The following is a 12,214-nucleotide window of genomic DNA, read 5'->3' as shown; positions in this document are numbered from 1 at the left end:
ATGCTGAGAACCCTGAATCAACCAACCCACATTACTCGGTCCGCACAGGGTACATGCGCCACACACACTGGTTATCAGTGAATGTTTCATGATACTAGCTTACAGCAAGCTAGGCACGGTGCTATTTGTGCATACTATCTCGTTTACTCTCCTCGGGCACCCATGAGGCAGGTGGTATGGCCCTTGTTTTATAGGAAGAGAAGACGAGGCCCAGGGACAGCCGGGGCTGATGGGGCCTGGCCTTGCCTGCGGGTCCATCTGGCTCCCAACCCAAGACCGTGCTGCGTACCGCCAACCCCTCCACGCCAAGGACGAGTTGGTCCCACCAGCCACCCCACCCTCTTTTAATTTTAACTTGTTTGAGGCAAATCTTTCACTGCATCTCCCACATCCCCGCCTTCTTCCAAATGAGCTGAATGCAGATCAACTTCCCCTGAGTGACTCAGCAGAGGCATTTTGAACCTAGATCACTGTCATTTTCCGGAGCTTCTGCGCTGGGCCTCCTTCCAGGGACACCGCCTGGCCTGTCTGCTGCCTTTTTCCAGACTTTCTTCCTGAGCAAGGCTGGCCAGCCAGCAGTTAGCACAACGGGTGAGACCCAGGGGCCCCAGGTGCAGTCTGGGGCCTCTGGCCTCCAGCCTGTGGGAGCAGCCTGCAGCCAGGGGCCGCTTGGGACCCCGCCTGGATCCTACATGAAGGTGACCTGGAGGAGCCCTTGAGGCAGGCACCATAACCATTTTCTGAGTCAATATGACAACTTCCCCCACCCCCAAATGAATTCAGACTTCTATTTCTTCTCTGCGATTGGCGTTGCTGAGATTCTGATACTACTGATGTGCAAGGTGGCATGGGGAGGGGCCATGAGCATGGGTGCCCAAGTCTGGCCCAGCTGAGCTGCTGGCTGATGACTTTGGCAAGGTGCCGAACAGCTCTGTGCTTAGATTTCCTCATTTATCAGATTGTTTGGGTTTGAATTAGATATATATGCTTTAAGAATAATGGCTGGCACGTGTGTGCGTGCTCAGTCATATCCAACTCTTTGGAACCCAGAGGCTGTAGCCTGCCAGGCTCCTCTGTCAACGAGATTTCCCAGGAGTTATTATTAGAGAATTACTGGAGTGGGTTGCCATTTTCTACTCCAGGGGATCTTCCCAACCCAGGAATCAAAGCTGTGTCTCCTGCGTCTCCTGCATTGGCAGGTGGATTCTTTACCACTGTGCCACCTGGGAAGCCAATGGCTGGTATAGGGAATGTTTTATTTAAGTGTTAGCCGAAATTCCAGAATCAAATCAGTAAATGCTTCGGAGTGCCGACTAGTAACTACAGCCACCATTTATTGACCATAGGTGACCGCAACTGATCACCTACCAGTCATTGTGCTTTGCCTGGTTCACTTAAGACTTGGAGGAGCTGGGTGACTGCCCCAGGAAGTGAAGTGCTAGAATCCAGGCCAACCTGCCCCATGGGGTCCTCCTGCGTCCCTTGTGGGGCAGGCCTGGGCATCAACTGTCCTCCCTGGGATGGCCAGCCTGGAAGGCTCCACCTTATACCCCATCCTCTGACTTCTGCCCTCCCACCTCTCCCCGCCTGCCTCTCTCCCCCCAAGTCCCTCCCTCCCACCCCCCACCCCAACTCTTCATCTGCAAGGCAGCCTCCAGGCTCTACTCACTCTACCTGTTACCCTCATTTCTCCAGGTCCAGGGCTACTCTGAGCTCTGCTCATACCCAGCTCCCCTTGTCAAGCCAAACATATTCTACCTTCATGAGAAGCCATTTGGATCCAACATCAAGAAGTTTCAAATTCTCTACCCTAAAAGTTCCATTCCTGGGGCCCTTTCCTAAAGAAATTGTCCAAGTTGCAAAGAATGGATGAACAAAGATGGTCTTTGCATTCATAAGACAAAAAAAATTGAAAATGATCTAAGTGAACAGTAATTGGGCAAAATTAAATAAATAATGCAATACCTGTGATCAGCTAGTAAAGAGAAAATGTGTGAACCAACATAAGAAATGTACATTTCCTATACTTTGACCACCCCTGGTTGTTATCATCTTTTTTGAAATGTCTGCTTAATGGACACGTGAAGAAAATGGCATCAAATTTCTATTTTATTTTTATTTCTTTGAGCACCAGTAGAATTGAGGACATTTTAAGTTTTTTATTTGTCAATTTTTATTCCTCAGAAATTGCTTATTCATGCTTATTTTCCTAGCATCTAATTAATCTTCTAATTTTATTTATGGTTTGTATCAGTCAGTTGAGTTGCTCAGTCGTGTCTGACTCTTTGTGATCCCATGAATCGCAGCACGCCAGGCCTTCCTGTCCATCACCAATTCCTGGAGTTTACCCAGACTCATGTCGATCGAGTCCGTGATGCCATCCAGCCATCTCATCCTCTGCCATCCCCTTCTCCTCCTGCCCTCAATCTTTCCCAGCATCAGGGTTTTTCCAATGAGTCAACTCTTCGCATGAGGTGGCCAAAGTATTGGAGTTTCAGCTTCAACATCAGTCCTTCCAATGAACACCCAGGACTGGTCTCCTTTAGGATGGACTGGTTGGATCTCCTTGCAGTCCAAGGGACTCTTCCTTGGACTCTCATACCATTGTAGTGAAGATTAAATGAGCTAATTCATAGAAAGCTCTAGAAACAATTCTGGCACATAGTAGGTGTTCTGTCATCAATTTTACTTCATTGAAAATGTATTCTGGAGTTAAGAGTGAAATAAGTTTTAGCTTTCACGTTAAGCCAGCTGTCCCAATAAAAAGCCTGTGTCCAGTAGGCAATCTTTTTGTTGACCCCAGAATTCCAGGGGCAATTCCCTTCACAGAGCAGTAATCTGGGGGAAAGTTTGCTCCAAAGCACCGTGTGAACCCTCTCACCCAGAACTTTTCCCCCGGGCCAAGTTCAAGACCTCTGTCACAACAGGTTTCCTGATGGTAGGGGGCAGAGCCAAGTCACACTCAGTCGGACGCCATCTCCCTCTCTAGTCCAGCTTCAGGGCCTCCTGAATTCAGGGCCTCAGTCTTTGCATAAACCCCCACTTCACTTGGGCCTCAGGGGCCAATGAGATCCATATTTCTCTAACCACACCCCTCCCACAGCCAACTAAGTCTGTTTTGACATGGTCACTAGCTGCCCCCAGCTTGGCCAGCATACACCCCAGCAGGAGCCAGGGGAAGAACTTGCCCTGTGCTGGGGCATAGTGAGGGGGTGAGGGGTGCTCTAACCCTGGAGTGGGGGTACCCAGCCAGGCTTCCTGGCCACTGCTGGTTCCTGGATTCAGTCAGGCCCAGATTGCCTCTGTCTAATGCTCAGTGTTAATTTCTCTTCCTTGTCATTCACTTCTGCAAGGAAGTTCTTCAGAAGTGACGAGCGTTTTCACTGGGCCAGGGGTATAGTATCGAAGGCGGGGGAAGGAGATGGATTTATTGACACAGATATTTTCTTTTAGGTCAGCAGTCCCTAAACTTTTCAGCACCAGGGACCGATTTCGTAGAAGACAATTTTCCCACAGACTGGGGGAGACTTGATGGTTTCCAGATGATTCTCTTAAGGAACATGCAATCTAGATCCCTCACATGTGCAGTTCACAGTCGGGTTCGTGCTTTGGTGAGAATCTAATGCTGTTGCTGACCTGACAGGAGGCAGCGCTCAGGCAGTACCAGGAGCGACGGGGAGCAGCTAGAAACACAGGTGAAGCTTTACTTGCTGGCCCACCAGTCACGGCCTGCTGTTTGGCCTGGTTCCTAACAGGCCATGGACTGGTACCAGTCTGTGGCCCGGGGGGTTGGGGCCCCTGTTTTAGGCCAAGAGCTGAAATGCTACTTGTTGAGGGCTTGCTCTGCGCTGGGCAGGGCTGGGTCTGTTGCATGGGATGGGGAACCACTGCCAGACATTTGTGGGAATGATGCCCTGGGGCTGCACAGCAGCCAAGCCCAGAGCTGAGGGCTTCTGTCACCAAGCCTCCCCTCACTCGGCCCCCAGGAGGAGGACACTAAACTCCTCTCAGGAGAGGAAACTGAGCTTCAGAGATGTTAAACAGCTCTCTCCAGTTCTCAGAGGCCAGAGTGGCAAAGCCTGGGCCACAAGGGTGCCCTCCAAGCCAGCCCCAAACAGGGGTCTGAGGACACTGCCTCACTAACCATGGGGCCTTGGCAAGTTATTCCAGCTCTGTGGGTCGGGGTTCCCTCATGTGAAAACCAAACCCATATGACTACAGTCCTCTAATGTCATGAAGATTAAATGTTGATGAATCCACAGAGCTTATATGGTATGTGTCTGGCATATACAGAGTACATTCTCGATATTTCCTAGCTGTTGTTCTTGGCACTACCAACATGATGTTTGTAGTAGTAGCAGCACTAAGAGGTATGCGTTATCCCCATTTGAATGTCCCCTTGCCACAAGGCCAGTGTTCCTCTTGTCCACCAGGTGGTGCCATCGCAGAGCAGATGGGTCCCTTGCCAGCCTCACGTGGTGGGGTTGGTCCCAAAAGCCTCTGACTGGGCTCCCAGGGTAAGAGTCCTGGGATATCAAGGGTCAGACCTCTCTACCTTGCTCTCACTCCACCCTCTGGGTCTTTCTGCCTTCTAGAAGAGCAGCTTGTGCAGATTCAGGTACACCGTGGGACCCAGGGTCTGGAGCATAGCAAGTTCACCATACATTTCACAAATGGTTCACACATGCCCAGGCTGGAGAACCCTCTTAGGAACCATGAGATGAACCCCAATACATACCCAGCTCTGGGTCTAAACACCCACACACCTAAGTCCCTGGCCTTTGACCAGGGCTGATCACCCTGTAACCAGCACTTAACAAAATGTTGAAAGGCTCTGCCTCAATCACAGATGGAGCTTATTAACAGGACAGATTCCAAAGCCCCACCTGGGCCAGTGGTTCACAAGTCCCTGGGAACTTGTGAGAAATGCAAATTTTCCCCACCCTGCTGCTGCTGCTAAGTCACTTCAGTCGTGTCCAACTCTGTGAGACCCCATAGACGGCAGCCCACCAGGCTCCCCCATCCCTGGGATTCTCCAGGCAAGAACACTGGAGTGGGTTGCCATTTCCTTCTCCAATGCATGAAAGTGAAAAGTGAAAGTGAAGTTGCTCAGTCGTGTCCGACCCTTAGCGACCCCATGGACTGCAGCCTTCCAGGCTCCTCCGTCCATGGCACTTACCAGGCAAGAGTACTGGAGTGGGGTGCCATTGCCTTCTCCATCTCCCCACCCTAGACCCACTGAATCGGAGACTTGGGTGGGGTCAGTGACCTGTGGTTCACAAGCCCTCCAGGTGATTCAGATGCATTGGGAAGATTGAGATATACTGGCCAGCACTCTCTCCTCTTCTATGGCTGCAGGACTCCCTCTCTCCAGAGCTCCAGTGGGTCTACTTCCTTTAAAAAAAAAATTTTTTTTTTCTTGTGACGAGAACTTTAAAATTTTGTTTTAATTTATTTGGCAGTGCCTGGTCTTAGTTGTGGCATTTGGGATCTTTCATGGCACGTGGGATCTAGTTTCCCAACTAGGGATTGAACCCAGGCGACCTGCATTGGGAGCACAGAGTCTTAGCCACTGGACCACGAGGGAAGTCCCATCATTCATAACTTCCAAGAGGCTGAACTGCTTTGTCAGGGGTGGTGGTGGTGGTTTTGTGGTGTGCCACCTGACAGGGTTGTGACAGGTATTTTCACTTATGATGGTGCTCAGAGTTACTGTGGTTTTAGTTTTTAATCTTGATGGAAATGTGTAATGTTTTCATGACAGTTGTTTAGCAAATAGAACCCTGACTTGTGACAGCCAGTCTCATCAGATTTCACGATCTCTCTTGTTTCCAGCAGCTACACTATTTTTTTCCTCAAAGGGAGGTTGCACTGAGGTGGCCCTGTGACAGCATAAAGCGGGAGGAGATGCGGGCGGAGATGCAGGTCCTGCCCTCCTCCACCCCCTCCTACCATGATGTTATGAGAGCCCCTGCCCTCAAGAAGTGCCAGGCCTGGGAAGGCAGCGGCATGGTACCCGAAGGAATGGTTCTGTGCCTCTGATTCCCCCACTCTTTAGAAAGCTCAAATTCTCGAATAGATGAATAAACTTTTTGCAGAAAGTGTGAACTATTTGTTCCTTTCTCTCCAGGTCACCTCTAAGGGAGGAATTTCACAGAACTCAGCGTTGCCATCCAAATCCCCCGCACATGTGGTGAAAAGGAAGCAATAGACTTACTTCCTATGAAAATGGACCTGGTGGCATCTTGTAAACAAGGCTCTCTTCCTGATACTGGAAGGTCCCAGAAAACAAAAGATTTTTAAAATTTTAATTTCAGATAAATGTGTATGTTTCTCAGAAATGTGCAATCCAATTCTCATGATTCTGTAAGTAAAAGAGTAGTGATTTGAATGGGTGTCCTGGGTGGCTAAGTGGTAAGGAATCTACCTGAAGTTCAGGAGACATGAGTTTGATCCCTGGATCAGGAAGATCCCCTGGAGAATGAAATGTCAACCCACTGGGGTATTCTTGCATGGGAAATCTCATGGGCAGAGGAGACTGGCAGGCTACAGTCCATGGGGTCGCAAAAGAGTTAGACACAACTTAACAGCTAAACAACAACAAACTGAATTGAATAGTGGCCCAAAACGAGATATGTCCAAATCCTGAACTCCAGTACCTGTGAAGGTGACTTTATTCGGAATGAGGGTCTTTGCAGATGTAATTAAAGATCTAGTGATAAGATTATCCTGGATTTAGGGTGACCCCTAAACTTGATTCCCAGGTGGCTCAGTGGTAAAGAATCCACCTGCCAAGGAGAAGACTCAGGTTTGATCTCTGGGTTGGAAAGATCCCTGAAGAAGGAAATGGCAACCCACTCCAGTATTCTTGCCTGGGAAATCCCATGGACGGAGGAGCCTGGACGGCTACAGTCCATGAGGGCATAAAGAGTTGGACACGGCTGAGCGACTAAATGGCAGCAGCAGCTAAGTTTACTATCCAGTGTCTCACAAGAAAAAGGAGACAAGATCAAAAACACACAGAAGAAGCCAAGTGAGGACGAAGGCAGAGACTGGAGGATGAAGCTCCAGCTCAAGGAGCACCAAGTTTTGCTGAGAGCGTCCAGGACAAACTGTCCCGTCAACACCTTAGTTTCAGACTCCTGGCCTCCAGAACTAGGAGAGGGTGGGCTTCTGTTACTTTCAGACGCCCAGTTTATAGTAATTTGTTCCATCAGCCCTAGGAAACCAACACATGTGCTACTTTATGGCAATAAATGGCAAAGCCTATGAAGAAAGTGATTTTCTGACAAAGTGTGTATTGCCGAATATGAACCATAGAGAGGTAGAAAACTTGAGGAATTCAGTGACAATAGAAGAACTTGGAAACACTGTTACGGATTTATCACTTTAAAAGGTACCATGCCAGGGCTTCCCTGGTGACTCAGTGGTAAAGAATCTGCCCGAGACATAGGTTCAGTCCCTGATCTAGGAAGATCCCTCATGCTGTGGAGCGACCAAGCCCATGCACAACTACTGAGCCTACCCCCTAGTGCCCGTGCTCCACAAGAGAAGCCATTTCAATGAGAAGCCTGCGCACCACAATGAAGAGTAGCCCCCACTTGCTGCAACAAAAACCCACTGCAACCAAAAAAAAAAAAAACCATGCCAGGACTTTGCTGGTGGTCCAGGGGTTAAGAATCTGCATTGTGATGCAGGGGACTCGGTTTTGATCCCTAGTAGGGCAACCCACTCCAGTATTCTTGCCTGGGAAATCCCATGGACAAAGGAGCCTGGCAGGCTACAGTCCATGACGTCACAAAAGAGTTAGTCGGACATGACTTAGCGACTCAACAGCAACAAGGGCTCAGATGGTAGCTGAGATGGTGCCCAGTAGCTCAGATGGTAAAGAATCTGCTTGCTAATACAGTAGACCAGGGTTCAATCCCTGGGTCAGAAAGACTCCCCTGGAGAAGGACATGGCAGCCCACTCTAGTACTCTTGCCTGGAGAATTCCATGGACAGAGGATCCTGGCGAGCTACAGTCCATAGGGTCACAAAGAGTCAGACACAACTGAGCGACTAACACACACAGGGGAACTGAGATACTACAAACCATGGGTCAGCTAATCCCATGCACCGCAACTGCTGAGCCCGTGTACTCCAGAGCCTGCGAGCCACAGCTATAGAGAGCCCGTGTGCCTCACCGAACAATCCCACCTGACACAACAAAAACTTTATGTGCTGCAACTAAGACCCGAGGCAACCAGATAAATTAATAATAATAATAAAAAGGCACCATGCCAAGACTGTTTTACGGCTAACTTTTACTTAACTTCCCCCAAAGAAGCAATTTCCTCGTTATTCCAACTTTACAAAACTATAGAGAAAAGCCCCTGAGTAATTTCATGAAGCTAGAAATACCCTAGTATCAAAGTCTGGTGAAACAAGTAGAAAAAAATAAACAAGAAATTTCATGTGTGAAAATAGGGGCAAACATTAAAAGACACTCATAAACCCAGCTGAGTATAAAGAGAATACTTATTCCACACAAGGGATATTAAAAAGAGAGTTTTGGCAGAACCCCACAGGCCAAGGACAAGGGCAGAGTTGTCTAGCACCTGCTGTCCTTAAGGTGCCAGTCACCCGACCTCTGTCCACCCAAGAGGACCCCCCAGACCATGAGGTTACTTGAGGGGTTGAGGAGGAAGAATGCAGAGGCGTTTGGAAAGCGAGTGTTATCAGTGAGCGTAATCCCCATCATCACCACCACCTGGCCTTGCACTTCAAGTCAAAGGAGGGGCTCCTGACACCTGAGGGACACAGGACCTGATAAAAACTCAAGGTCAGCAACTGGCTGGAGTTGCCCTTGTCTGACAGCAGATTATTGGTGAGGATTGTCTTTAAAAAAGGCCTGCACTTCAGATCTTCAGACCTTCAGCATTAGCCTGTGCCTATTTCCTGTGGGCCAGCAGTGGACCCCATGGAAAGAGTGGTATTTAGTAGAGATTCCCCACACTGGGAAAAAGGAGAGCCAGGGACTAAGAGGAGGGGTCAACACTTGCCAACACGAGGAGGCACAGCCTGGGTTAAAATCTCCACACAAGAGAGCCTCAGTGTTGGGGGAGAAGCCCCTCTCAGTAACTGTGAATGCAACACACCCCAGGGTACCAACACCAGGTAACAAAGTACCAGATTAATAGGACCCCCACTCCTTATCTCTGCTCTCCCCCAGACAGTCCCTACAATGGTTAATTTTATGTGTTAACTTGACCGGAGCACGCAGTGCCCAGATATTTGGTTCAGTATGATTCGAGGTGTGTCTGTGAGCATGTTTCTAGATGAGATTAACACTTGAGTCCGTGTACTGAGAAAAGAGGATGGCCCTCCCCAGTGTGGGTGGACATCGTCCACTCCACTGAGGACCTGAATAGAATAAAAAGATGGAGGATGGGAGAATTCGCTCTCTCTGCCTGACTGCTGAGCTGAGATAATCAGTCTTCTCCTGCCCTTGGCTTAGGAATTACACCATCTGTTCTGCTCCTCAGGCCTTTGGACCAGGCTGAGTCACAACCCCAGCTCTCCTGGGTTTCCCGCTTATAGACCCAGATGCAGGGACTTCTCAGCTTCCATGTGAGCTGTGAGCCACATGTGAGCCAATTCCTCATAAAAATTTATTTCAATATAAATATAGATATCCTACTGATTCTGTTTCTTTGAAGAATCCTGAGGAATACAGCCCCCAAAACAGCACTTAGGAAAGAAGTAAAACCCCTGTCCCCTTCTCAGATTTCCTAGTCAGAGGCAGAGCTAAAGGGAAGGAGACATTTGAATTAGATAAAACACTGTAGTTTTAAATATTGGATTGAATAGAGCTTTTTAGTTACTAAAATGAAACTCTCCTTAGACCAAAAATAATTATGAAAGCTGAAAGCTTTCCAAGATTTCATCCAGAGTGAAGGGGAGCACACCCAGCAAGTGGGCTTGAAGGACAGTGGAAAAATTTTGCTTTCTGCTTGTACCTTACTAAGTAGACATTTGAGCAATAAATTGCTTCCCCCAGGAATGCCAGTGTGGCTCAGTAGGAGGAAAAGTTAAAAATCATGTGGTCATATCTGTACATGTCATTTGATAGAATTCAGTACACTTTCCCAATAGGAAACACTGAATAAAATAGGACTAGTAAGAAACTCGGAGAAGGCAATGGCACCCCACTCCAGTACTCTTGCCTGGAAAATCCAGAGGAGCCTGGTAGGCTGCAGTCCATGGGGTCGCTAAGAGTCGGGCACGACTGGGAGACTTCACTTTCACTTTTCCCTTTCATGCATTGGAGAAGGAAATGGCAACCCACTCCAGTGTTCTTGCCTGGAGAATCCCAGGGAGGGGGAAGTCTGGTGGTCTGCCGTCTATGGGGTTGCACAGAGTCGGACATGACTGAAGCAACTTAGCAGCAGCAGCAGCAGAAAGAAACTACCTAACGTTTTAAAGACTGGGTGGGTACTAAAAACAAAAAATAGTACCTATTTTTATTTTAAAAATACAAAGAAAAACACAAATCATTCATATTCCCATCACCTAGAACTAATAAAACATTTGCTCATTGTTTTTTTTAAAGAACAGTTATTCTACTGCATAATCATACTTGTTAAGATTCAAATAATGTAGAAAAGCACAACTACACAACTGTGTAGTTGTAGAAATGTAGGAAAATGTAGAAAAATCATCATTAATGCTAGGTAAACATGTACCAACCTAGATAGTATATTGAAAAGCAGAGATATTACTTTGCCAACAAAGGTCCATCTAGTCAAGGCTAGTTTTTCCAGTGGTCATGTGTGGATGTGAGAGTTGGACTCTGAAGAAAGCTGAATGCCGAAGAATTGATGCTTTTGACCTGTGGTGTTGGAGAAGACTCCTGAGAGTCCCTTGGACTGCAAGGAGATCCAACCAGTCCATACTAAAGGAGATCAGTCCTGGGTGTTCATTGGAAGGACGGATGCTGAAGCTGAAACTTCAATACTTTGGCCACCTCATGCGAAGAGTTGACTCATTGGAAAAGACCCTGATGCTGGGAGGGATTGGGGGCAGGAGGAGAAGGGGACGACAGAGGATGAGATGGCTGGATGGCATCACTGACTCGATGGACGTGAGTCTGAGTGAACTCCGGGAGTTGGTGATGGACAGGGAGGCCTGGCGTGCTGCGATTCATGGGGTCGCAAAGAGTTGGACACAACTGAGTGACTGAACTGAAACATGTTCCCAAGTACCTTTCAACACAGTCTTCCACGGTGGCTCAGATGGTAAGGCATCTGCCTACAATGTGGGAGACCCAGGTTCAATCCCTGGGTAGGGAAGATCCCCTGGAGAAGGAAATGGCAACCCACTCCAGTACTCTTGCCTAAAAAATTCTATGGACAGAGGAGCCTGGTGGGCTACAGTCCAAAGAGTCGGACATGACTGAGTGACTTCACACTCACTCACCTTTCAATACATATTTACAGTAGACATACTTACATAAGTGAGAATTTAATTTTACTTAAATTTACACCTATTGAATGAGGAATATAGGCCTTTCCTTGTAATGTCTGCATCTGGTTTTGGTATTAAGGTAATACTGGCTTTGTAAAATGAATTGGGAAGTGTTTTCTACTTCCTCGTTCTCTAAAGGAGTTTGTATGGCATTGGTTTTTACTTGTAAAATGTTTTATAGAATTCATCAGTGACGCCTCTTGGGCCTGGGGTTTTCGACACGTTTTTGTGTGTGTATGTTTTTAAACAGGCACGCAGTGTTATTGTTACAGAACCGTTGAATACAACTTATAAACAAGCCAAGACGGCGTTAAGGGGAGATGCAGTAGGAGGTCACGGAGGCCGGAGAGGATCAAGGCGGCGCCTTCCGGACTCGGTCCTGGAGGGGCTCAGGCTGCCGCCGCCGAAGGAGCTGGGCTGGCGGAAAGTTGGCTGCCTGTGGAGGCCTCGGGGCTTCACCAGCAGCTCCTGGATGAAGCCCTCTGTGGGGTCTGTGCACGACTTTAGAAGATCCCTGGCTGTTCTGGCTTCTCTCCTCTTCGCTCTCTAGTTTCAACAATTCACGATGTTGACCTCATTGTCTGCCTCCCTGCGCTGTACAACTCCTCCAAGCGCCCGTCGATCCACTTCTCCACCTCCAGGCTTAGCTGCAGCTCCAGCCGGTCATACTTGCCGGTGACGCGCACGCGTCACTTTTGCAGCGACC

General features: G+C 48.3%; 1 pseudogene; it reads right to left on the bottom strand.

Moving 5' to 3' along the window:
- Positions 1-11,860: 11,860 nt before the first annotated feature.
- Positions 11,861-12,214, bottom strand: part of LOC105001863 — a 19,625-nt pseudogene continuing 19,271 nt past the window's right edge.

Source organism: Bison bison, unplaced genomic scaffold (assembly GCF_000754665.1).
Source record: "Bison bison bison isolate TAMUID 2011002044 unplaced genomic scaffold, Bison_UMD1.0 scf7180017864384, whole genome shotgun sequence".
In the NCBI taxonomy this organism is placed as follows: Eukaryota; Metazoa; Chordata; class Mammalia; order Artiodactyla; family Bovidae; genus Bison; species Bison bison.
This window is presented reverse-complemented; position numbering and strand designations above follow the sequence as displayed.